The sequence below is a fragment of the Pholcus phalangioides genome, unplaced genomic scaffold, assembly GCF_987345545.1.
Source record: "Pholcus phalangioides strain wild (caught in Gottingen) unplaced genomic scaffold, Ppha-v1.0 ptg000022l_1, whole genome shotgun sequence".
Lineage (NCBI taxonomy): Eukaryota > Metazoa > Arthropoda > Arachnida > Araneae > Pholcidae > Pholcus > Pholcus phalangioides.
This window is the reverse complement of record NW_028301615.1, coordinates 33,530,866-33,558,208: the sequence shown is the minus strand read 5'-3', so window position 1 is coordinate 33,558,208 and position 27,343 is coordinate 33,530,866. Positions and strand designations below refer to the sequence as shown.

Sequence of the window (27,343 nt, the reverse complement as noted above, 5' to 3'; positions counted from 1 at the left end):
CCCGAACACCACTATCACAGTGGGGCACAACATATTACATCTAAAGTCCCATACAAAATATCTTGGTGTTATTTTGGATAAAAGGCTCGGTTTCAAAGCTCACATTCATGAGGCGAAAGTTCGATCAGCTAAGGCTGTAGGACTTCTAAATATAGTCTGTTACACACGCTCTGCACTTAGCCTCAAAAACAAAACCATTATGTACAAGTCAGTCATTAGACCGATTATGAGATATGCAGCACCATGCTTTTCCACAGCGAAACCCTCTGTCATCCAACAATTACAAGTGCAACAAAATAAATTACCTCGGCGATATACAGGAGCACAATGGTACAACAGAAATGTTGACATAATGAAGGATTTAATCATTGAAACCATACATGACTATTTAGTCAAACTATGTACAGGATATTTCGATAGGGCTGCGTATCCTGCGGGAGAGATGTCGAGGTTTCTTCGACCTAAGAACATACTGACCTGATATGGGGGCAGCCTGATTGGTTTAGTTTCGTAAAAAAGTGTAAATAGTTCTAATTCTCTCTTTATTGATTGAAGGCACAGTGTTGCATATATATATATATATATATATACTGAACGCTACTACCCATATTTATCGCATTTAATCTTGCATCAACATGTAATCTTATGTAATTTAATCACGCATTTCATTCGAATGAACATATATGTACTCTGTCGTAACCATTAGGTGGAGGATTCCACACTTATTTGCTCAGATGATTGACAGTTACATTCTGTAATTGCATATGAAATGTGATCTTGAAATTTGATACTTCACTTCCTTCGAACATAGCTCTGCAAATTCCAAATTTCTGTGATAAGTAAGCCACAACTTATCGAATTCATATTTTCTAAACTGATATCAATTAATTTGACATATACTGACACTCCGAGTACAGCCATTTTGGCTGTAAATTTTATTATATTTTTGACACGCCTCTTATACACGTACACTCACACACCCAACTCTATCACATACAACCAGTTTCTTAACTTCTTCATCCAGCTCCTACGGAGCAACATCGAACAGGGAAGATTATGAGAGTCTCTGTACGCCCTGAGAAAATGTATCTCTACGTCAGTAAGTCAGATATTTAACTTGTACGTACAGTAGATTAAGTTACAGAAATAATTTTGGAGTCCGGTTGAACCAGTGGCTTGGCTTTTCAAGGGTGCTTGAAGACTTGTCAGGGGGTCCGTGAGGTTTGATGAGAAAGAAAAAAAAAATAAGTCAAAATTTTCGAATCGCCATGTACTGATTATTATTTTATAACGTGATCCGTAGTCATCATTTTATCGGCACAGAGGGTCTGTGGACTTCGTCTTATGGGTACCAGGGGTCTTTGAAACACAAAAGATTGACAATCCGTGGGTTAAACATAACTACTCTTCTACCGGTTCTACTCCGTAAATGCAGTTCTAAACGTGGTATTTACCGAAGAAAACTGTAGAGAGACATACGCTAACGCGTCCTTCTGGGAAAAAGGTCCTACCCTACAACTCGATGATGTAACGCAGGGGGTCTTTAACCTCTTACGAGTCGCGATCACTGCCTATACTTAGAATCAAACAAATAGTACCCCTTACCACAACGGTGTCAACGTTTAGGAGAGTGCGGGACACGTCTCATTGATGTGAAAACTTGCCACGGGCCACTTCAGTACTCGACAGCCACTTGAGTGATCTGTGAATGCCCCGCGGGTAACTTTACAGTTCCGGATCTCTCAAGTGATCTGTGAATGTGCCACAGATCTTGAGTGGCTTAAGAGTTGCGAGAGCCGCTAAAGTGATCTGGAACTGTGCTTTGGGCCGCTTGAGTGATCTGTAAATTTGCCGCAGGTTACTTGAACGCTATTTAAATATACCACGGGCCGCTCGTGTGTTCCGGAACTGTGTCACACGTGACTCAAGTGATCTATCTGTATATATGCCACGAGACGCTTGTGTGCTCTGGAACTGTTCCCTACGAGACTTAAATCATCCATAAATATGCTGAGGGTCACTTAAGTGATCTGTAAATGTATCACTTAGTTCATTTGCACAAAACTAAGGTTTCAGGTCACGGGCATTATTATATTATTCCGAAGGCCGCCTTAAGCCCGCGGCCCACGAGTCGATTGCGGCAACGTATTCTCGAAATCTGAATAATTCTGGAATGCAATTTTCACAGGGTATTTTATTCAGAGTGCTGAGAGTAACTGCGAGTTGATTGAGAGTGCTCGCGAGCACGAAATCTGGCATGAGCGTTGAGAACTCTGGGTGCTTCATGGAGCAACAAGTTGAAGATGCCTGATGTCAGACTCCAGTCAACCGTCAAAACTGCTACTACTAAAAAAGACATGCACGTCGTCCGTATTCATCTGCGGAACTTCTAACGCATTGGTACATGTTGGAATGTGTGTGTATGTATATAGTTAGTGAACCTTCCGAGAGGTTTGTTTCTGTGTAATGCTTGTTATGTGTAATATCATTCATACAATCATTTTTTTAAACTACGAGTTATTTTCTCGACTCATAGTGAGTGAAGTGTAATGAATGAATTATTGTAACGTTGTAGGCCTGTTTCCCTCTGCGGCAAGACTTTTTAACAGGGAGATCGGCTCGCATTCGAAGTTGGGAACCGCGGCAAATGAACTTCATCCGACGGTAGAGTTTGAACCCGGATCCTCGCGATGCGAGTCCGTCACTATCACCACTCGACGTCAAAACTGCTGCGGTTTTCGGCAAAAACCAATGAGGAAAATATCCGGCAGTGAGAAGAAGAAGCCACGGGAGAAAAAATTATGCAGATATTCCTAGTTTTCAACTCTGATATTCCCTAACGGGGATATTCATCGAACACCCATCGTAAAAATCAATCAATTCCACAATTCCCCTCGTACACGTTCCATAAATTCCTATCTTACGCGCTCGGAAAAGTAAACACTCGGAGGAAAAAAAAAAAATCCAAAATAAGCCAAAATAAACCATAATTTATAAAAATAAAATTTAAGGGGGGAAAAACTCCCGCACATCATTAATAAAAAAATAAAATAAAATACGATTCCCCCCGTGTTGTCATTTATCATGTACGAAAATTTCTCCGGGATTTTACTCGTACTTATTAAATAGTTGAGAGAATATATATGTATGTATACGGCAATGAACGAAATTTTCATGGGAAAGTGCGCCAGAAAAACACCGGCGGAAAAAAATGCGCATATTTAAAATACATATAAAAAAATAATAATAATATTAATACAAATGTCATTTCTGGAGAATCAAAATGGAAATTTTTTCCTCTTTTTTTTTTTTTTTTACTTAATGCCGACGGGATGGGAAGGGAAAAAATTAAGGGGAAAAAAAGAAATTGCAAAGCCAGGGAAATAAGAAAGAAGGTAATAACATTGGATTTTAGCCAGAAATTTTCACGCATCACACGCTTAAAAATTTTTCCCCTTCTTAAAGGCCATACCTTTAGAGACGTTGACGTAACTCAACGTCTCCGGGAAAAAAAAAATTTGCTCCCGTTAAAATTAATTGAAATTCCGAATCTTTGTAGGGATTTTCCTCTACCATGGCAGGAAAAACATTTCGCATTTAATTTATAAGTGCTGCGACTATGGTGGAAATTTTTGTTTTTAGCGTCGGAAAATACTTTAATGCTTAATCTAGCAATTAATTATTTTACTTAAATTTTTTTTTTAGGAAAAACAATTTTTTTTCTTATTTTTGGTTATGTTATATTGAGTCTTGCTGAGGGAATAGATTTTTACTGGAATGATTTGAAATTGATTTCGATTTTCAATGTTTTAATTAGTATTATGAATTCAATTGAAATTTATTAATCAAGTAATTGGATTTGTATGATAAAAATCCAGTTGAGTGAAATCGAAAATAATAGACAGATATAGGCCTATTTGTATTCAATTTTATAACGATGTAGTAGATCGTTTGTGAAAAATTTTTGTCAATTTTTCGTCATTTTAATTTTTTTTTCTAAATTTATATTTACTGGGATCAAATTGTATTTTTTTCTCGCTTAAAAATACTTCAATGCTTAATCTAGGAATTAATTATTTTATTATTTTTTTAAATTTTATCTATAATTTCATTTAAATTTTTCTAAGAGAAAAGAACCATTTTTTGTTTCTGTGGAATGTGTTTCATTTTTTAGCAAATAGATCATTTCAGTAAGTGAGGATCACATAAATCCATGGGATATACCTCGTTCGTTTTTTTTTTTAATTTCCAGTAGATTTTAGAAATACAGGGTGGGCAAAAAGTCCGTAGAAATTTTAAAACTGAATAAAAACCGGAAAAATAACCGAAATAAAACAACGGTTGGCACAGTTGGCATGGCTAGGTCACGGGAATTTTTTAAGATACTGAAAAAAACTCTAAAAATAGCCGATAGGTAGAGCTGGTAGAGCGACTTCGGTGGAAATATATTAAAAATTATACCCTAAAAAATTAAATTTACTCAATTTTATTCAATATCAGAACACAGTTCTCAACACAGTCTCTCATTATACACAGTTCTCAAAATTTATTCAATGAATTTCAAGTTTAAAGACATTAAATTTACAGAATTTCTAGGAACGTGTCAATTTACAGAATTTCTAGGAACGAGTCAATTTACAGAATTTCTAGTAACGCGAGTCAATTTACTTTGTTATTAGGAATGAGTCGAATTATATACTTCATTTCTAGAGAAATGAGTTGATTGAGTTTACTTCTCAAATTAGTCAATTTACTCAATTCTCCTAAAAATATAAAATTTACTTAATTAAAAAAATAAGAAATTTACTCAATTTTAAAATAAGTTTATTTAATTTTCAGAAACTAATAAATTTACTCAATTTTTTTTAAAACATAAATTTACTTAATTTTCTAAAAACAAAATGTTTTCCATTTTCAAAAACTAATAAATTAATTTTATAAAAACAAAATTTACTCAATTTTCAAAAACTAATAAATTTATCCAATTTTTTAAAATCTAATAAATTTACTTATTTTTCAAAACTCAATAAATTTACTGAATTTCCTAAAAACAAAATTTCCTCAATTTCCAAAAAAAAATAAATTTACTCAATTTTCTAAAAACAAAATTTACACAATTTTGAAAAACTAATAAATTTACTCAATTTTCTAAAACCAATAAATTTACTCAATATTCTAAAAACAAAATTCACCTGATTTTCAAAAAAATAATTAATTTACTCAATATTTATAAACACTCGATCTTACGTAGCTTTTTATCATGACATCATTTTTCTTTTAGAATGACTAAAATTTACTCTTTTTCTTTCTTCAAATTTGCTGAATTTCACTCAGTTTTAGTAACATTTAATTTTTTACCAAATTTCATAACGTTTCTTGATTTGAATATTGAACATACATTTTTAATTTGATGAAAAAAATAACTACTTTTCGTAAACAAAATTTATGCCGCATTTATCATACCAGAAACCGCGTACTTATATAAACATTGATATTTTCAACAAATATATTTTACTCAAACTGAAGGATGTTATCAAATATAAAAAATAGAGAGACATGTGAAAATATATTTTTAACTTGACATGTAAAGCAATTTGAATACAATTTTATTCAAATTTGCATTTTTTTCCAGTGTTATACATATTTTTGTATATTTACCAATTTCGCAGGATCGGAAAAGACGGAGAATTCCAGAAATTGTTTCCGGATTCAATCTATTTTTCATCTGTAAATTCTGCAATATAATATTTTTTGACATTTCCTCTTTTTGTAAACGAAATTTTATCGAAACTTTTCCAGACAAAAATAAAATTGGGGAAACTGTGATTGAAATTTCCTAAAAGATACAGTATCCTCGTATATGGTATAAATGTGTATCCATGACGTTCCCTGATTTGCAAAATTTGTTTCTCTACATATCAGATGATGAAATTTATATTCAGGTTTATTATGCTTAAATTTAAATTTTCGCTCGTATTAGCGGATAAAATTCATGAACTCATATCTATGTAGTTTCACGGCCACCGAAAATGTAATATTCAAGTGATATAACAACACACATCTCGGCTAAGCCAAAAACTAAAGAAGTATCAGCAATACGATAACTAATGCAACTATCAGGTCTCATTTGCGAACTCATCACGCAAATCACGCATTTTGCGTTATTGCGTAAAAACTGTTTACGTCACAGCTGTGATTACTTTTTCAAGTTATATTTAAAAAAATGTATTTGTCCTATAAAGTGTAATTAGATCAGCACAATTATGCCGACGGAGTGAAATTTTTTCTCAAAATTACTCCAGGTAATATCATTATACATTTTTATCTAGAATATTAACATTCCAGTTTTCCTACGGTAACAAAAGAAATTAGCGCCAGAAAAATTAAATTTAGTGCGCAAAATATTTTGTTTGCCTCCTGTTTCCGGAAGTTTTTATACCTTATAATATAATTTCTCGTTGTCTTTGCGTTTGCAGCAAAACAAAACAAAAAACTCAAATTTAAATTAAAAAATTCGATTTCGGATTCAATATACACTTGAATACTTATTATTTACTAAAAATGTGCTTCCTTTTACACGAAAATGCCAATTAAGTAATACTAGTATAAATATATTGTGGTCTATAAAATTAAATATGTTTCTCAGAATAAACAATGAATACTTCGAGAAATGGGTGAAAATATTTAAACGTATTTTTGAAATTATAATTTGATAAATTTGCACGAAAAAGGATTATAATGTTTCAACTTCCAGAAGTGAATATTATTAGTAATGCATTCAAAAGGAAGAGGCCTTCTCTATATCATGTTTTTCAAGTTAATTAGATAATTAAATTAGGGAATATAGAGAAATATCTTTCTTGGGAAAAATATATGAATTTCGTTTATACTATACGATATAAATAGAAAATTAATATTTATGAAAAGTTTTGATCTTATTTAAAGACGAATTTGAATTTCTATGGACTTGATATTTCTATGCTGTATTGTGAAACCGTTTATTCAGGTTTTCACATGCAGAATCGATATCAGACATTTGGGAAATATTGCAGTTTATCATTTATAAGAATTTTTAGTACTTTACCGCACGAAAAAAATCAATCAAACGGGGTTTAAAATTTCCATGAAATTTAGAGAAGGAAAATTATAACACGGAAAATATAGAACATTCAGATGGAAGAATTACAGCTGAAAATATTTATATATTATTAAGAAGTACACTGAAGTGCCAGAAAAACTGGTACAGGCGAGCTTTTGCAAATAAAGGAAAAATGTAACCAATCGAATTAACTCAATGCGGCCAGCAGTGCCTATATGCGACAACGGGTAGCTAGAGATGCTGTTTGATCGGTTTCTGCTGCTAAAATGGCAGGTTGTTACGATTTTATTGGCTTTGAAAGTGTCTTAGTAGTCGGAACTCGCGAGATGGGCCGCAGCATTTCCAAGGCAGAGATGAAATTTGTATTTTTGAGCACATCCATCTCAAGAGCGTACCTTGAATATAAAGAATCCGGGAAAACCCTCAAATTTCTGCGAAAGTGCGAGCAAAAACGACCCAGAAGGAACTGACCACCAATGGTTGACATAATAGACGTGCAACGCTGCGTGTGACCACGACAGATTTCAATGCTGGGGCATTGTTGGGCAAACTATAATTCTTAAAGTAATTTAATATATGGCAGCAAGAGTTCCAGTAATGTTGATTCCACAATGTTGATACATAATGTGACGGTCCACGTCAGAAGTCTAGCGCCTTTCCTGTATGGCCACCAACTTTGCATGAAGTCAGATTTCAGATACTGGGCAATTTGACAAAGATCGTAATATGTCCTATAGATATGAACTTGCACTGTCATGAAACGAGGAAAAATTATTATACAGTAAACAATAACTTTCCGATATAACAATAAGGTGATTGAATTCATCACTTTTTATTTTTAATCAAACACCGTAATTATTCATGCGAACTGTACAATGGTCCCTCCATGATATCAGTTTTCGGAGCCGAAGGCCTACTCGAGTATCTTAATGGCTGAAATGAACAAACAGCACGAACAGGCTCTGCCGCATTAGCGATGTAAGCTCGGTGCCCCAGAGGGTCGTGCTGAAAAAATTCCAGTCGGTAGTCTGGCCCCGGGAAGGGAAATCATCAAAGTTGAGCACAAGGTACACAGCTATACGCCTTGCCTGGGTACGTTAGCACCGCTATTGAGCTGTTGACGACTGGAAACACGTTGAATGGTGTGTGACAAGTCACGTTTTCTGTTCATCATCATTTGATAACTTTTGTCGCACCACGGTCATTTTCTGCGCACACGAGGGCTAATTAGACTGGGACCTACAATTTATTGCCCATTCCGAACGGCAGGCTTGTTTTTATACTCATCGAAAGGTTGGTGCGCTAACCCCTCGATGGGGGACTCCCTGCGGTAGCATTTTTTTCTGAGGTCATGTCGCTGTTTCTGTTGTACCCCTGTGTCAGGAAAGTTTTCTGACAAGGACAAACCGAGTATGGAACTCGCGACACCTCTAAACATCCTTTGGTACTTCAGACGAGTATCTTATCGACCTGGGCTACCGCGCCCCGTTTTCTGTTGTATCAGGCTGATGGACGTGTGCAGGTGTAGAGAAATCCTCATAAAACCACGGACCCCGCCTGTCACCAGGAGGTTGGAGGCTCTGTTATGGTATGGAACGTGTGCAGTTGACATGATGTGGGACATGATAGGGCTACAGACGGCTCTACAGTGGTAACCAGTAAGTCGACATCCTTTCTGATCACTTAAAACCAATCGTGTCCTGCACATCACTTACAACCTTCGTGCTGTATGCATTCAGATGGGCTTGGACAACTCCAACAGTATATTATGCCACTCAACATACGTCGGAAGTTGCTACCGCCACTCGGTGCACTCTTCTGACTTCAGCGTCCTCCGTAGGCCACCTAAATCACTAGACATGATCATTACTGAACACATATGGAATAGCTCGCAACGTGCTGTACAAAATCACGTCGCACCATTATGGAATTGTGGGATCATGGTGTGAATTGCATCCAGGATACCTTTACACATTAGTGGACTTCTTGCCACTTCGTGTTGAGGCCTTTCTGTGTGCTCGAGGGGTACCTACATCTGGTGTTAGGTGGATGGTGTACCAGTTTCTCTGTCACTTCAGTGTATAAATTTCAAAATCTTATGCGTGCGACTTTGTACTATACGTATCATATAAAATTATGTTTCTCATACGTCGCGCTGAAGTGCGCGAAATATTGATATCTAAAAACGGATCTGTAGCTTCGAGAAGTATATTTGTATTTGAATAAATGATAATTTATACATTTCAGTTGTTCATTTTCCATTTGAATTACTCAATCACTCCAAAATTTATTGCTCCACGAGACAAATATTCAGTTTATTTTTGATATAGAATCAACGCATGATTGATGATGTAGCGATATTAAAAGTACCGAATTTTATAAGTGAGATTCAAATTCACATCCGTCTAGGATGACGTTCGCGTTTTGAATATTTTATAATACGAATCTAATAAGAATTTGACATTATAAATCCGAATACGTATGTGCTACTTTAGTTAAGGTTTCTATTCGAATGAAGCAGGTATGTAACTAAATATTATCAGATAAAAACAGGAGATCTAGATCTTTGCGTATGGACCAATATATATATAAGATAGAGACATGCACGACTTAACGCATTCAAATACAAACACAGGCCGGAATAGTCGAATTGTCCAACCAGGTAGCTGATTGGCCCATAAAAAATATGGAGATGTCGAAAATGATTCAAAAGAGGTTTCATAGTTTTTTTTTTTTTTACTTCCATTCTTTATAACACGCATGTTACAAATGACATGGCGAGAAATGCTGCATACAGTGGGGGAGAAAAAGTTTGAAGACAAGCGAAAAACCTCCATATCTTGAAAGCTTGTGCTTGTAGATGTATGAAAATTTTCGAGCGATAATTGAGAGTGAAACTAAACATTTCACAGTGAAAATAATTTTAATGAGTGCTTAACTGTTTCTGGAATTTTTTTTGAAATTATAGGAAGATCAAAATCTGGAAAAATGACTATAAGGAGGCAATTAAATATTGTGCCCAAAAATGTTTGTTTTAGCAAAAGACACACTTTTTTTATAATCTTCATCTTTCGGGATGCTATTGATAGAGATAAGCTATTAATAATTAGTCGTGTAATCGTCTTTTCTTCAAAATTGTTTCGTCACTGCAATAAGATTATGGATTCGTACTATTACAGTGTTTCCCGGAAAATAAGACGCGTTCTTATATTAATTTTTGCTTCAAAAAATGCATTAGGACTTATTTTCGGGGTAGGAGCATCCTGAAAAAGCACGCTAAGGCATAATTTTTGCCAGGATATCTCTTTCTTTTGTAAGACATATCGAATGATGGGTGCACAAAAATCGACAAAAAATTGCAGACGCTTCAGGGTTTCGTCGTTTAAAGTAAGCAAGACGTTCAGTTTACCCGAGTTTCAGAACTAACCGAGGCGAAGTGTTCATTCGATCCTCAGCGTCTACTCAACTGTACCTGTTGTTTTCTTATGACAACTGCATTTATTGGTGGGCAAAATACGTCATATATTTGTTTTTTACTTATTGTTCGAAACACTGACGGTAAATCACTGCTTTCAACTGAGGATCAGAATGAATCCATAATCCAATACAGCCCAGAGAGAAGACATTTTCAAGATCTTCATTAGTTATTTATCATAAGTGAATTAGACTGGGTAGTTTGAACTGCCCTATCGGAATGGGGCGCGCGCCCTTCTGTCATGCAATCCTTGATTGGTCAAATTTCTGATTGCGCTTTTTGCGATATGAATTTTATACAACTTTCTATTATTGCTTATTATTGGTGCCCCGTTGCACTTTGACTTTCACTTGAATCATTTGATTCTTCAATTTACATCATTTTAGTTACGGTGCACTAATTTTTAACACATGAATAAATTCTGGTTTTTGTCGGAGATGCCCATTTTTTCCCGGGGGGGCCGAAGTGCTTACGTTGCTTCTTCCGACTGCACCTGGGTGTCTCGCGTAGTCTCCAGTAATTTTCTTTTCTTTTTTTTGTTGATAAAAGGCATTCTCAATTTTATACAAATACAACGTCACAACAGGCAAAATGCCCAACGAGGTGGCTGATAAAAAGATGCCCATATATTTCAAAAATACAGCAACCCAAATAAAAATACAAATACAAATACCACGTCACAACAGGCAAATTGCCCAACGAGGTGGCTGACTTAAGAACATCATGGATCCCCGAGCCATTTTTAAAAGTAGTTCTCGATGATCACTCAAATTGTTCCCACTGAATTGACAGAGTTCAAATCAACATTTGAAGCATTATCCTGTTTAAACAACAACTGTCTGAAAGTTATGAGAGGTGCCTTAGACTGTCTGTATATGCCATGCCTGTTTTCAAAATATAGCTCTGCAAATGCGTAAGTCTAACCATTGAGTCTACCTAAATTCCTTTTCATCAAGGAAAACATCTTCATCCTACTGGGCACTGAAAGATACACGCTGTTTAGCCAGTTCACGGCACTTTTGTCTGCACCTTTTTTGTAAGGGAATGTTCTCATTTCATTTTTAAAATGGCTCGGCACACAAAATGCAATTAACACAAATTATAAACAATATATACACATGATAAAATATTATACAACGCCCATAAAGAATACTTATGGTTGACGTATTTTAAGAATGGATAGCTTCTCGATTTACCCCAACATGTTTATCGTATTTCTTTTTAAACGTGTCAATTGTGTTACAATTTACTACCTCAGAGGGTAAGCGTGACTGTTACGTAGCGTTTACGTTATCTGTTTACGTAGGCTTTTAACTTTCGTTCAAGGATGCCTGCTTGGATATTTACGAAAATTTTTAATTTTGTTTATATTATAATTTATTTCAAATACAGTGAAACCCCTCTTCACACGGAAACTCTTTAGATGAGGTCACTCTTCTTTTACGATAAAGTAATAATATCCCCCGTATAATAAAAGCATGCATTTCAAATCTCTGATTAACGATCACCGCTGTTTCACGGACGAATTTTTTACCGCCAGTGTCCGCAAAAGAGAGGTTTTACTGTATCAATTTCAATGAAATCGTAAATTTACATATATATTTTGATAATACAAATACAAATACAAATACAAATACAACGCCACAACAGGCAAAATGCCCAACGAGGTGGCTGATAAAAAGATGCCCATAAAAATATGGTTGTCATATGTTTCAAAAATACAGCAACCCAATTAAAAATGCAATTAACACAAATTACAAACAATATATACACATGATAAAATATTATACAATGCCCATAAAGAATACTTATGGTTGTCTTATTCTAAGAATGGATAGCTTCTCGATTTACCCCAACATGTTTATCGTATTTCTTAAATAATAATAAATAAATTTCGTAAATAATAATAAAGTCATATCATTTTATATGGTTCAATACATCCGTCATGTGTTGCAACGACGCACTAAATGCGTCTGATTTAACGGCTTATTTTAGGGGTAGGGCTATTATAGTAGGAGAACTATAAAAAATCATGCTAGGGCTTATTTTCGGGGAAACACGGTACTACGACTAAACCACACATGCACCTCGTCCACATTCATCTGTGGAATTTCTAATGAATTGGTATATGTTGGAATGTCCATGTCCGTGTTGTGAATCTAACGTGAAGTTTGTTTCTGTGAGATGATTGTTATGTGTGGTGCTGCCATCTGCCATCGATTTTTCTAACTACGAGTGAAGTGTAATGATTGAAGATTTTTACGGTTAGGCCTGTTGATCTCTGCAGCAATACTTTTTAACGGGGAGATCGGGTAACATTCGCGTCACGAAGTTGATAACCGTTGTTTTCGTACTGCAATAAAGACAATAAAACATATTTGTACCATTTCTTTACCCTTCGTTAGTCAAATGCCCCACAAGCGGCATATACAGGATGAGTAAAAGTACTTCTCGATGATCACTCAAATTGTTCCCACTGAATTGACAGAGTTCAAATCAACGTTTGAATCATTATCCTGTTCAAACAAAAACTGTCTAAAAGTTATGAGAGGTGCCTTAGACTGTCTGTATATGCCATGCCTGTTTTTAAAATATAGCTCTGCAAATGCGTAAGTCTAACCATTGAGTCTATCTAAATTCCTTTTCATCAAGGAAAACATCTTCATCCTACTGGGCACTGAAAGATACACGCTGTTTAGCCAGTTCACGGCACTTTTGTCTGCACCTTTTTTGTAAGGGCATGTTCTCATTTCATTCTTGCATTCTAGATATTTGAATACTTTTTCTATCACATCAGGCACAGTTCGACGTGTTCAGGATAAGCTTCAATCCTTTCGACTTATACCAGAGAATTTTTTTTCAAGCAATTTTTTTCTCAGCTTGAAAAAAATATGAATAATCGTTTTTTTTTCTGACGAATGGTAGGTGAAAAAGAGCCTTCTTTTTCAAGGCTTTCAGTCCATAATTATCGGGCCCTTTATGAAACTGTCTTCAATCTTTAAATTGTTCTGGCTGTTTCATGACCAGTCATCGAGTTTTTTACATTGAGAGTATTTTGTCTCTTTAGTGTCAAATGAATATGTTGTGTTTGGCACCTTCACATTTTCAGGAAACAAAATTGATTTCACAGCGTACGCGATTGGTCAAAACAGTCTCGGCTGGTGCACCAAAAATTCGAATTTATTTTCGCTCTACGTCAGAAAACCACAAGCGTGTTTATACTTTTCTTCCAGGTTTTGGCCATTTTACTTAAAGTTTAACAATTTTTTTTTCTCAACAAAGTGCAGAACTCGTCAAAATTATTTTTTATTGGAAACTTTTTAGTTCTACTATCAATTATCACTCGAAAATTTATCTCCATACATTTACAAGTACAAGCTTTCGAGATATTAACATTTTTTTAGTTTGTTCTTAAACTTGGGCCACTACTTTAGGCTTGACATCTTCCGCGTCATTAAAATACGCATGTAGATATTTTTTAGGTATTTTTAATTTTCTTTTTGTTTTCGAAACAGGTCCAGATTTCTGGACCAAACCGCATTTGATGAAACCTCTATATAACGATACTCTGCTGACCAAGAAAAGTTATCGCCGTAGAGGGCGTTATCGTTATATCTAGAGGTAGCATTATCATCGGGTTCCGACAAATTTATGTTACTGTTCGTGTCTGTTCAGAACTGGCGTTGTTGGTACCGCGATAAAACGAATTTATAAGTAGTTATTGAGAGCAAAAAGTTCTGATTCATTCATTTTTGAACGAAATTCATTCAATCGATACATTCTATAAAGTAGTTTCCCGAACAATGGTTTTTTGTATTGCATTAAAAGTAGTTTTACGACAACTTCATAAGACTGCTGGAGAGTTGGACCGAGCGAATAAATATGGGGGGGTTGTAGAGAGCAGTTTCGAAATCGCCTCAAGAAATACCTATATAGAGGGATTTATCGTAGTAAAGTATATCGTCGAACGGAGAGGAGTTTAACGTTAGACTATAAACAATTCAAAGCAAAGTTCGGTCGTTGTAGAGGGATTTATCGTCATTTCAAGTAACGTTGTAGAAGGTTTGACTGTGTCACATTACTTTACGACAGTTTCTGCCCACGACTAAGGGAGAAACTCTTAGTAACGAGCGGCTGGTGGGGCCGAAAACTTTATCCTCTGATGGGGGAGTGCCCTTATAAGAGGGCTCATTTTATTATGATAAGTATTTCCTTTAATAAAAAAGAATATCACCTGGAATAATGCAGTTCCCTCCAGTTTTACAGAGAAGAATGCAATAACCAGTTCATCTTTTTTTAACACGTGACCCCCGCAAGATCTGTGCAGAGAATTTGTTAGCAGACATCCACGCCTGAACCCAGACCTGCACAGTCAGAGGCTAGCTCCTTAACCTCTGGACTGCCAGGCCGCTGATGGTACTCAGGCTATTTTTTTCACCGTATCAATGTGGTCATTTAACTGTCACGCCTTTTATTATAAACACACACTGTCGTAAATTAGACCAAGATCTAGCGGTATACCACCAAGCCGAGATGGAATAGATCTCGGCGAATGGGATAAATACGGTGGCAGAGCTCCGATATTCATATGCCAGTGTTCCGATCCTTTCATGATTACACACCGTGAATCGAACTCAGACTGGTCGGATAGCACACAAGTGCTCTGGACAATCACCTTCAGGGTGAGGTCGTATGAATATCAGAACAAATATTCTCAATCCAATTGGTATTATACAAGGGCAAATCAAATATACTCAGGAATTATTGCATAGAGATTTTCCGAGAGATTAAAATGATAGAAAAATAAACACATTACTTTTCTACATAAGCTCCAGATTTTGAAACAAATTTTTCAAACGAATTAGTAATTTTCATCCCCTTCCACGAAGAAAGAAGAGGGCTATGCGCGCAGCCAGTTGCGTAAAACCTTCTCCAACCCTGCACCATTGTTGGATCGCTGTTCATCCAATACTTGCTTAGAAGGCCCAAAGTTTTAGAGCTGAACAGGGACTACTTTCGGCTTTTCAGTTGTTAATTTAGCAGTGTGATGCTTTGGATCTATACAAATATAGGATTCTATACTGAATCCATGGCTTCTTCCACACCCATCCCCACCGTTACATTACCGTACTTTTACAAACACTGATCCAAACCATCGGCAAAAGTAACTGTTAAATTCCACCCACCTGCACTCTGCCTTTCTGGACTGAGAAGTTCTGGTTTATAGTTGATCCACGTACGTAGAATTATTGATATGTTCCGGAATATCCTTTATGGAAACCAATGCCCCGTGTATACCTGAGTGACAATCAAAACTATTTCCAATAATCTCAGCAGTAACGGAGTTTATTAATTAGGATGAAATAGGAAATACGGCTAAGGATCTCAGTATCACAAGCCTTCCATAGTGAAAAAGCAATTTAATCCTATTCCTAATCCAAGGTGGAGAAAAAAAACCAAATATGATCAACAATCTCTCATGTTCTCTATTAGAATTAGATTTGATATATTGGGTTGAATGAAGCATGAACGTTAAAGTACGCAAATTGGAAACAGGTTAGTTTTGATTGATAGAAGTATCGAATTGTGTGTTTGTGAATTAAATTACGATATCCCAAACGGATATAAGTCGGTTTCCAGTCGCGAGCACTGCCTGTACCTATCATGAAAAGAAGAGCACCCTTGCGGCAAATTTAGATGATTCCAGATGATTTCAATCCTTGGATTCAATTTGCACAAGGTGTTTCATTCAGACTTGGATCAAGTGCTCACGAGCACGAAATCGGACTTCGAGTTCTCTGGGTACTTCAGGAAGCACCGTGTGTTCGCGAGCAACGGGTTGAACATGCCTGATTTAGACTGACCGCATCGTTTAGTTATTCTAAAATTAGTCAAAGCAGCTCAAAACTTTGTTAATATTCTCTAATTATCGTTAATTAAGGAATTAATTAATCGTGTAAATCGTATATCAGTTATAATTTCAAAAGGAATATCACTTATAATTTGTCGATCGGAATTATATGCAGTGAAAATATGTATAAAATTCAATAGGTCATCATAATGGGCCCGCACCGAGGACTTCACCGGACAGATTAATATCCGAGTTTGTACATTAATCTTCCCCCATCTTATAAAAAGAGGCTGTGAATTCTTCTGCGCATTTATGATCTTAAATAATTGACATTAAAATAATTACGAATATTTAATTACGCACGAACCCACCTGGGCATTCAGTCTGATTTTTATTCAGAAAATGTTGAAATGAATTAACACCATTTATAATTCATTCCATAGATAATTTAGTGAATTGCGCATGAAATTGCAATATTGCCAAACGGATATACGAAAAATAATTGAACTCATTAATCTGTTTATAAAAAATAAAATTAATACACGCACGCATTTGAGACCGTCTTCATCGTTGATTATTTCTAAAATTGATCGAAATAGTTCAGATCTGTATCAATATATCCTATAATTACCGCTAATTAAGAACTTAATTAACTTGCCTAACACGTATATTATCACTTATAATTTGCTGGTATTAATTAGATACAGTAAAAATATGAAAAAAAATGCAATAGATCATAAAATGGGGCCCGTATAGCATGGACGCCACGGTTGCCCTAGACAAATTATTATTATCCTGCCTTTGATATCAATCTTTCTACTAGCTTATTTTAGGAAAAAAGAATCCAACTCGGACTTTGCCCTGTATAAGTATTCACGGTCTTGAATAATTACTATTAAAATAATTACAAATATTTAACCGGAAAACTTGGTCTAATTTTTATCTAATTCAATTTTTTAAATAAACTGACATCTTTTCTATAAATCATTTGATCAGTTTTATGGAAGATAATCACAATGACATATTTAATAATTGTTAGATTCATAATCAATTCCCTATGAAAACGTATGGCGTTCGGTCAAGCAAATTGCAATATTAACAATTTATAACAAAAATAGACCTGGAAATACTTTATATAAATACTTATTTCATGGTATTAATTATTAATTCCAATTAAATGAAGCAACGCGCGTGTCTATATACCTATGATAAAATCGCGTTACGTCTCACGGTCTATCGCTCAAATTTCAGTTAGGCAATGAAAAATGCACATCAAATATCCATCAGCCATGGCGGTCGATCAACACATGTATTTGACACTAATTATCCATGTGATAATTATCAGATAAATCATGCTTATTTATACATATATATATGAGAATATATCGAGACTTACCCCCTTTGTTTGTCAACAATAAGATCTTGCGCATGTTTTTAACACCGTCCAAATGATGAATAAACCCTGAAGCAGCAGCGCATCTCATGTTTCTCCACGGATGCCTTTTAATTAATCATGCCGAGCGTTCGGATCAAAAATTCAACAAGAGATTCTACCTTATATAAAATGTTGTGGATTTTTTTCTATCTCTTATTTATCTCCCCTGTTATCGATGTTACACTGTCCGAGATAGCAGCTGAAATAAAAAAAAGAGATAATGATAGTAATCTCTCCACGTATTCATCGGGTATCGAGAGCGCAGTGTATTCGTACGCCGTGCTTGTGTCGGATGTACCGCTGTATCAATCGAGGAGCTGTATGCAGAATCACTTTGGATGTACAGTTAGTAGTCGCCCCTCGCACGACGTACATCATCGGCGGGTTTGTACGGACGTACCGGACATCCCAATGTCTGATCCTGATCTGAGGACTTTCTCGTGAGGATCTCTGGGAGGCCCTCGATTCCCATTTCCAATGGCGCAGGGCATATCGATCGATGGCGGTCATGCGCAGTCGCTCTCACCCTCTCGCGAGTCACTGTTTTCCTCTACGACTAGCTTCTCACCGAATTTATACATGCATACATGGGTATATTTTATATATATGTGTGTATATAAATTTACCATATATGTATTCATCCCCTTTTGCCCAGTGTCCGGTCGGTTCGCTCCTGCTACGTTTAAGATATCGAATGATCAGCACGAAAAGAAACATGGGAAATATAAATAAGGGTTCGTGAAACTTCGCATGTGCCTGTGACATGACCGAGATACCTTGGAATTGAAACAACAAATTTCTTCGTAGCTTAAATAATCAGAATTCTCTTGGTACGATGCTCTCATGAGGATGCGGCATCACCAGCAAATGCACGGATATAATATTAAATATTTATACTATAAGGATATTGAATTTGAAAGCGAGTGTTTTTTCTACGAAATTCTCAAGAATTTTAAATTGATATAAAATAATTTAACATTTTATATCCGTCTTGTTTTGTTTTCCCCTTGAAGAATCATATGTGATTGCAATTCGTTGCCATACGAGGTTTGCTTAATGAATGTTGAAAAATACCCTGCTAGTTATCTCGATGAACTTTCTAGTCAATTAAATAAAATTAAAAAAATTTTATCATATGGGAACTTGTGTTTTTGGAAAAAACAAAAGTGGAAGAAGCTGATAATGGTGATAAATAGTTTAATAAAAATTTAATTTTTTTTTCCAAAAATGTCATCCGTTATAGTGGGTACGAATGGAAAAAAAACCCTCACAATTTTTACAATTGATTTTAAAAATAAATGTATATATAGAGCAAAACTAAGAAAATTTATCTGTGATACTGAAATTTTCATGAGATTGTGATGATTAAGGGAAATGGAGAAATTTAAATTTTTGAAGCCCTTCCCCTCCATAACAAAATGACAATTAATAACCAGTGAGTGGTTGTGTTTATTGTACTCAAAAAATACACAACGCGCAATTTTGATGAAAGATATTTGTGATTGAAATAGGGCTACACACATAATTTTTTTTTTTAACATTTCTGTCGTCTTTTCAGTCTTTTAGGACGCCAGAAAGTGAAGAAAATTCGGAATTTCAAAATGCCAGTCACCTATATCTCAGTGAATTTTAATTTAATTTTTATGGAAAGATTTCCTTTGTTGCAATAAAGAGAAACACAACTTTCACTACTTGACTTTTTTTTTTCATTGATGGTTGTAAAAAAATTTCAATTTTCTATTTCCCTATTTTCATTTTTATGGAAGTGCCACTATCACATCTGAGAATCTCCTTTTATTTGTACTAATATATATTTTTCCATATCTTACTTCAATATCAGAATCAACCAAAGAATTTCCTCTATTCCTTTTTCGGACATTCTTCCTAAAACACTCGGTGTAATCTCTTCAAATATGGTCCAAAACTGGCTATTGAAAAAGAAAAAATATTGAATCGCGGTTATTGTATGTTAAAATGCTTTTTAAGAAGAAGAAAAAATTCAGTAATATTAATTTTGATCGATATTTTTACAAGGGCCATTTGAGCTAGGTCTTTTACTTGAAAAAAGAATCGTTAACATTTTTTTATTTATTCATTTTCATTATTTTTCTTATTTTCATTATTTTTCTTATTTTCATTATTTTTCTTATTTTCATTATTTTTCTTATTTTCATTATTTTTCTTATTTTCATTATTTTTCTTATTTTACATTTTACATTTTCATTTACATCATTTTAACCATTTGAAACAATTGAAAATAAAGGAGCCTAAAATTGAACCTCTGGATCGAAGAGGATAAGTAAAGAGAGATTATTATTTTTATTTTTTTTTATTATTTTTATTTTTATTAATATTTTTACTTTTTAATTTTTGTTATTTCTGTTTCCTTAACGAATAAAACATATTTTTACTCTCATAGTTCAGATTTTTATCCATTAAATATGTATGAAATGCATCCGTTTTCTTCCACAGATGAAATGCATGAATTAGCGACAACGAATCGACACTTGTGCCACATAGGTAAATAATTGTAGCAGAGAAAAGAAGACAAGACTTAGATTTTGAAAATTATCCTCGGTAATCAAGATAATAAAGTTCCGATGGGTACAAAACGCCTGATTCTTGTTTTTGTCAGAGATAATCGAGACAAGCATTTTGCCATGCAACATGAGAGACATGTCATGAAGTCATGTCAAATTTCTTAATAAGCTTCATAGTATAATTAAAGCTATGATAGTCTATATTATGATAGCTTTAATAAGACATTTACATATGTTGCTGTAGTAAAAGACCCGCACCTCATGATACATGCCAAAATGCTCGTCTTGATTATCTCTATGGGGATTCTTCAGAAACCTGATGTAAATTCAAGCGGAGGCCTTGTATTATCAGTAACTTCCGTTTTAAAGAAGGAAATTTATTAGAACATATTTCAGAAGAAAATTGACTCGATTATTATTAATAATGTGTGTAAATAAATCATTATATGCAGTAGCGCTCAAAAATCTTCCGACAAATGCAACAACGCTTGTAGCCTCAACGCATTTTCACTACCTTGCCCTTGATATATGTAGAGCAGAGAAAAGACATTTATCGGCACCTGTATCTGAAATTTGTTTGGGGGTTAGTGAGATTTTATTGCCTAATTTTTGATTTTTGACGGATCGAAGTGCCTCGTAATATGAAGTGTTCGAACGTAGTTCAATCAAATACAGAAGTAATTAAATCTTATTTATACAAATACAAATACAAATACAACGCCACAACAGGCAAAATGCCCAACGAGGTGGCTGATAAAAAGATGCCCATAAAAATATGGTTGTCATATGTTTCAAAAATACAGCAACCCAATTAAAAATGCAATTAACACAAATTACAAACAATATATACACATGATAAAATATTATACAATGCCCATAAAGAATACTTATGGTTGTATTTAATATGAATTTGTAGTAAAAATACATGAAAAACACATAATGACAACTGTAAAACATAATAAAATATTCGGCTGATTATCTTATTTTTCGGGAACGGGGGGTTGGAAAGTGAAATTAAAGCTTCAGGGAAATGAAGTCAAGCTCACTGACGAGCAATTTTAGTATTTCAAGACAGTTCATAATTTTTGTAACCATGTTTAATAATCTTGAGAACATGTAAAAAGTAATTTCCTTTCAATACAATCAAAGAAGACAACAGGTAGGATACATAGAATAATCACTAAAACTCTCAAAAAATAACAAAATGTCCAAATTTCAAACGGTCCCCCTGTCCTTCAACTTTCATTGAGAAAGTTGTCGCCCTTTCTCTCTTGAGACCAAAAAAAAAAATATCCAAGTTTATATGTGAAATAATCGCTTCGATATTAGAATTCAAAAATCAGAGAAAAGTTGGGAAAGGACAGCATAAATGAGGGAAGGCTACGTTGTCCGTTATTTTTTGCTGTTCTTTCACAACTTTCCTCCGATTTTCGATTTCAAATATCATAGCGAATACTGCACTTGGAAACATGGAATTTTCTTCTGTTGGCCTCGAGAGAGATACAAGACAACAACTCTTCAATTGGAAGTTAGGTGACAAGGGGACCGTATTTAAATTTAGGTTTTTATTACACGCCATAATGGATTTTCCTTCTCAAAACTGGTAATTTTTGAACGCCTTTTGAGCATTTTTTTAAAATTGAAATCATGTCCCTACGACAGACGGTTTATGAGATAAAGCCCGTATTATCACTTACGGGGCACCCAGTATAATGCACATATGAGGCATCACAGATCCTTATATGTTGTTAAAAGGTAAATTATAAAGGAATTATTCAGGTATTATGGGTTCTCTTACTGTTATTCATAAAAGTTGATAACCACTTTTCATCCTTTACGACGTGACACATTCCCCTATCACCCACAATGAATATATATTCCTCATAAAAGGTTAGACATTACCCGAAACTCAACAAAATAAAGTGTTATGGGTGGTGAATTCACAGTCCCGTCTTGAATACCATCAAGCATTTATGGATTGAGTTTGGCGCTAGAAATTGTATAAATTCGATTGTTTTTTCCAATTGTGTTATAAAAGAATGGAAGAAAGTGCCCGCTGATCATGGGACAAACCCATTGAGTCCTTTTCAATACATGGCAAGTAGTATTGCAATCTAATTGCTTCACGAAAACTCACTCTACTGTGTTATAGTGCCTAATGTATGACTGATTCGATCATTTAGTAGGTGTTTCCTTTCTTGTTTGATTGTGTCAAAAGACTTTTGGACCAACAGAGAAGTAAATTAATTTTTTTTCTCAATTTAAAAAGTTTAGATACGCAATTTTCGCTATCAATATTTTGTAATCAGACTCAGTGTTTATGTTTCATGGAATGCATTTCATTCAAAATTTCAAACACAAATTTTGGAGACGCATTTATAGATGTCAAAAGACTTTTCAGCGCTATTGTAACTTCGAGATTGACAGAGAAATATTTTTGTCATCAAAGTAGTTTTAATATGAGTTAAATTAGTTTTTGTTGGGTTTTATACTTATCAAGTCATTTTTAATAGGTGTCGAAGTATGTCAAAGCAATTTCTAAATGCAATAAAATCGTTGTTAGGCATTTTTACTTTGTTAACTACGGATTCATCTTTCTCATCAACAACGTAGCACATTACATCTGGAAAATAAAACAATAAAAACAACTACGTTAAATCAAACTTTATTAGTTACATATTTTAATGAAAAGAATTTTCGCTGATCAATTCAGCCCTCGTATATATAGCCAATTCCAAAGACCAGTTTATAACTTTCTTCCAAAGCTTTCCCGAAAGTAAATCTTTTCGATTGTTAACATGGTCAGTTGATGACCATTAATAGTATGTCCCATCCAATGACATAACACTGCGTATGGTCTTCACGGTCTCACAGAACCCATCTTCGTGCCCCCGCTCATTTAAAAGCAGCTGTAGTCAGAACCTTTTCTAATGAGGGACCAATAGACTAATATTCAGTGTTATTTCCCTCGAGAGCGAGCTCTGAATAGGCACATTGCAATTGTAACCACCAGTTCCTGAAATATGGTAACACTAATTATCAAGAGGTGGGTAAAGAAACAATAACTAAAATGGAAAAACATTTAAAAGATAGTAATTTGTTGTTGTTTTCTTCAATTTATTCTCGATAATTCGGGGATATTATTCTCGATTTCACATGCATACCCGTCAAATACACATACTAATTTTATGAATGCAAATTTCCGTCTCGATATTTTAACAACGAAAATTTCTGTATTTTTCCACCAGACATTTCAATAGTCATTCCTAAGAAATTCATGCGCATGGAATAACGTATTATTTCCGAGACGGGCCGTTCAAATGCTGCACATTAAAGTTTCCGATTAAGTTTCAGACTGTAATCAGTCATAAGGAATAGCGGAGATCTCCGAAGGTACAGTACAGTGCTGTGTGTACACATACGGTATTGAGCGTGGAACGTCGGTGTCTAATTATGGCACTCCGGCGGTGTTTGGCGTCAAACCTAGAATATCATCATCAATCATATCTTCGATGGACCAGCGTTCGTTGTTCCCACAAGAGAATTAAGTGCATCAAGAAATATTTCATAACAAAAAAAGAAAGCGAGTCTTATATTCACTTCACTTTCAATAGCTTTTAAAAATTATTTTTCCCCATAATATTCTTTTCCCGTTGAATAGAGAGCAGCATCTCCATTCAACGTCGTCGTCCCCATTCTCCAACAAAATATTTTGAAATACTTTAACGTCTATCAGTGCATTATAAGAGCAACGTGCGACACTACTTTGACATCTTATTCAAGGAAAAACATCATTATTAAATATAAATTTTTTTAGTCATTATATTTTGACGAATAACTCGGAATATATCGTGATAGGCCAATCAATTTGTTGCCGTTGACTTTAAATTAAAAAAAAGCGTTAAATATTCCATTTGGATTGTAGCGTTTCTGTGGTTTGTGTCTAGAGATGCGTATATTCTACGTGTCAGTAGGTGCCGCCATCTCTCTTTCGAATTATCAATGAATAGATATAATGCTGCAATGAACGTGTTTCCACAGAATTTTGAGAAGATTTTTATATGAATTATAAAAATCAGTATTTCACAATATAATTTCCATTTAAAGTTTATTATTCATCAATTTTATTATACACAGAAGCACGTTTAACAGAAACTCTGGAACTTCCTATCCATCTATATTGAAAGTGTATAAGCATGAAATGAAAAGAAATTTAAAAGTAAAAACTAGAGGAAAAACAATCTAAATCGCAATGTATAATCATCCCGGGTACTTTTATTTAAAATCGAGATATATATGCTTCACTTGAAATAAATAATGAAATCACTCGTATGTTAAGTTTCACCGCATAAGCGTCCTTTATGCAGTGGAGCTATCACCAAGAACAGATTTTATCAGTCATATCGATGAATGCTGGTTTTGAGAGTGACAGGACGGAAATCATGATGAAATTTTCAATGGGAACATGACTAATATATGTAAAGGGATTTTCCGGTTCCTACTATTGATTATTTTTTCCATTATTTTCTGTATTTATCAAGTGGTAAGCGCATGATTTGAAATGTCTTTTGAAGGAATTCAGTATCAATCGAATCAGTAGGTGGCCCATCACAATCCTCTGATCGGAGTCAGTTTAATTTCAGTAATCATGTCCAATTTCGATAACTCTACACATGTAGGTTAGAGAAGATAATCAAAAACCCAACCATTCATTTATAAACTTCATTCCCCTCTCCCTTTCAAGGAAAAGTTAAAAATTCTAGAATCTAATTTTAAATTCCAAACTTTGAATGAAAAAACTAGAATCGTGAATATTTTTCGGGTTGAAAATTGAATTCGAATTCCTTTCTTATAATTCAAAATCCGGCCTCAAAATTGTCAGACCAAGAATATAAGATGCAATGCCAAAAGAATACATAAATAACACTGCTCAACACTGATTTTCTTCTCAAAGATATTTCAGAGATTTTTGTTTGATTTTAATGTGCTGGTTCCGAATCTGGTATTAATTTTGTCAGATTTGATCTAACTTTTGAAATAAACTGGAATTTAAATTTTAATGGGGGGGGGGGGGCAATATATAAGCAGCCTACAAATCACAAAGGGGTGTTTGGGGTCCTAATCCCCTCCCAAGCCGAGGTTATAGTGTTATTTTGCAGGAAAAATCATAACCCCCCCCCACCCCCAGAAAAAAATTGAAACCTCCTCCAACCCTTCAGAAAATCCTGCGTACGCCTAACAAAAAGAAAAACTAGCAAATATACGATATACAAATAACATATACAAAGGACACAACAGGCTATGGTTAAGAGTATGCATCATCTCAAAAACTAGAGACACTTGGACAATACCAACACTAGTTTTGAAATCCGCAGCCCTAATATACTCTAAAACTATTGAAATTTCTTTGGAATCTTCATAAACAATTTTTTTTTTCAGCAGTGTAATTCTTAAATTCATAATGAACGAGATTCAATTAAAGTTAGTTACTTTTCACAACTCATATCGAAGAATTTCTTTCGCCACTTCTTCCCGGAAATTTCGAAGAAGAATATTTGAAAACTTCCAACTACCCCCAAACGATACCTCGAAAATATCGAAAGCCACGGCGGGAAATAAATAATCTTGTCAGTACCGCATTCTTATCACGTAAGATAAACCGAAAGGGGAAGAGAAGCAAAAGCAGACACTACGAAAACAACGACATCAAACTCAGCAGAAATTAAATTATTCACCAAGAACTCTCTAGGAATAACCATTCCCGAGCACATTTCTAGCTTATATAAGGTGGGAAAGGACGTCTAATTACCCGCAAACCAATCGCTCGGTTTAACGAAACGCGAGTTGTCCCTCCTAACTTTTACAGAGAGAGAGTGTGTGTGTGTGTCTGAGAGACACACACACAATTGAATTAGTCGCTCGACACTCTATGCGAAACTTGCATGAAAGCGAAAAAAAAAACACGAATTATATACTCGTACAGCTATTTGTCGTACCTAATCTAATATAACTAGATTTTCACTCTATTTTTTTTCCATTAAATGAAGGGAAAAACTGTAATGAGGGAATGGAAATAAAAGAATAAAACTCATTAAAGACGTTGAAGAAATCAATAAATGAAATCCCAAATCTAAGAAATTTATTTGAACCATTGTCTGACCCTGGATTTTTCTTCTGTGGCGTACTGAGCATGGATTATTATTATGCACCTCTTTTACGGCCTAAGCCAAGAGAAGCGAAGCGGGCTAAGCTCAAGTAGTGCAGTATTCATAAAAATAGAGGACTTTTTGGTTAATGCGTTAAATAGCTGAACCCGTTTTACGAACTCGCCAGGCTTCGGTCATTTTTCTTGGCATGCATACTATTTTGGAAAAAACAACTAAAAGTGCGTATTGCTGTTCCAGATTGCTTGTGGAATGGAGGTAGGTCATGAGCTGCCCTAGGTGCTTTGTCCAAAACATGTTTTATGTGGATAAGGTCTATATGGGATATCTCGCCTGTAAAATAGGGTTAGAAATTAACGTAGGAAGCCGTTGTAAATGCGTGGCGTGCCTGGTAGGTATTGTCTTGTTGACGGATAACTGGTAGAACGCGTGGTAAGAAGGCGCTGCAAAAAACTGGCGGTAGTGCCTGATGAACTATTCCTAGGCTGTTAGAGTTCTCCAAAGAAAGAAGGAATCTGCTGGGTTTGCAAGATTCAACGAACAAATTCTTCTTACCAAGACGACCAACAAAGAATCCACTGGGCTGTCAGAGTTCTTCTAACCATGATCAGAGATGATCTATAGGGTTACTACTAAACCACACATGCACCTCATCGACATTCCTCTGCAGAACTTAGTTTAAGTTTGTTACTGTGTAATGCTTATTATTTGTAATGTGGCCATCTGCTATCAACTTTTATAACAATGAGTGAAATTCAATGATTGATTAATTGTACCGT

At 34.9% G+C, this 27,343-nt stretch overlaps 1 protein-coding gene across 2 annotated transcripts in view; it reads right to left on the bottom strand.

The window, feature by feature from the left end:
• LOC149070228 (teneurin-m-like) overlaps window positions 1-18,296 on the bottom strand; it is a 292,210-nt gene extending 273,914 nt beyond the window's left edge. For both annotated transcript variants that reach the window (XM_089250141.1, XM_089250142.1), the window contains exon 1: window positions 17,822-18,296. The gene's annotated coding sequence lies outside the window, so the exon portion shown is untranslated. The remainder of the gene's footprint in view (window positions 1-17,821) is intronic.
• Window positions 18,297-27,343: the final 9,047 nt, after the last annotated feature.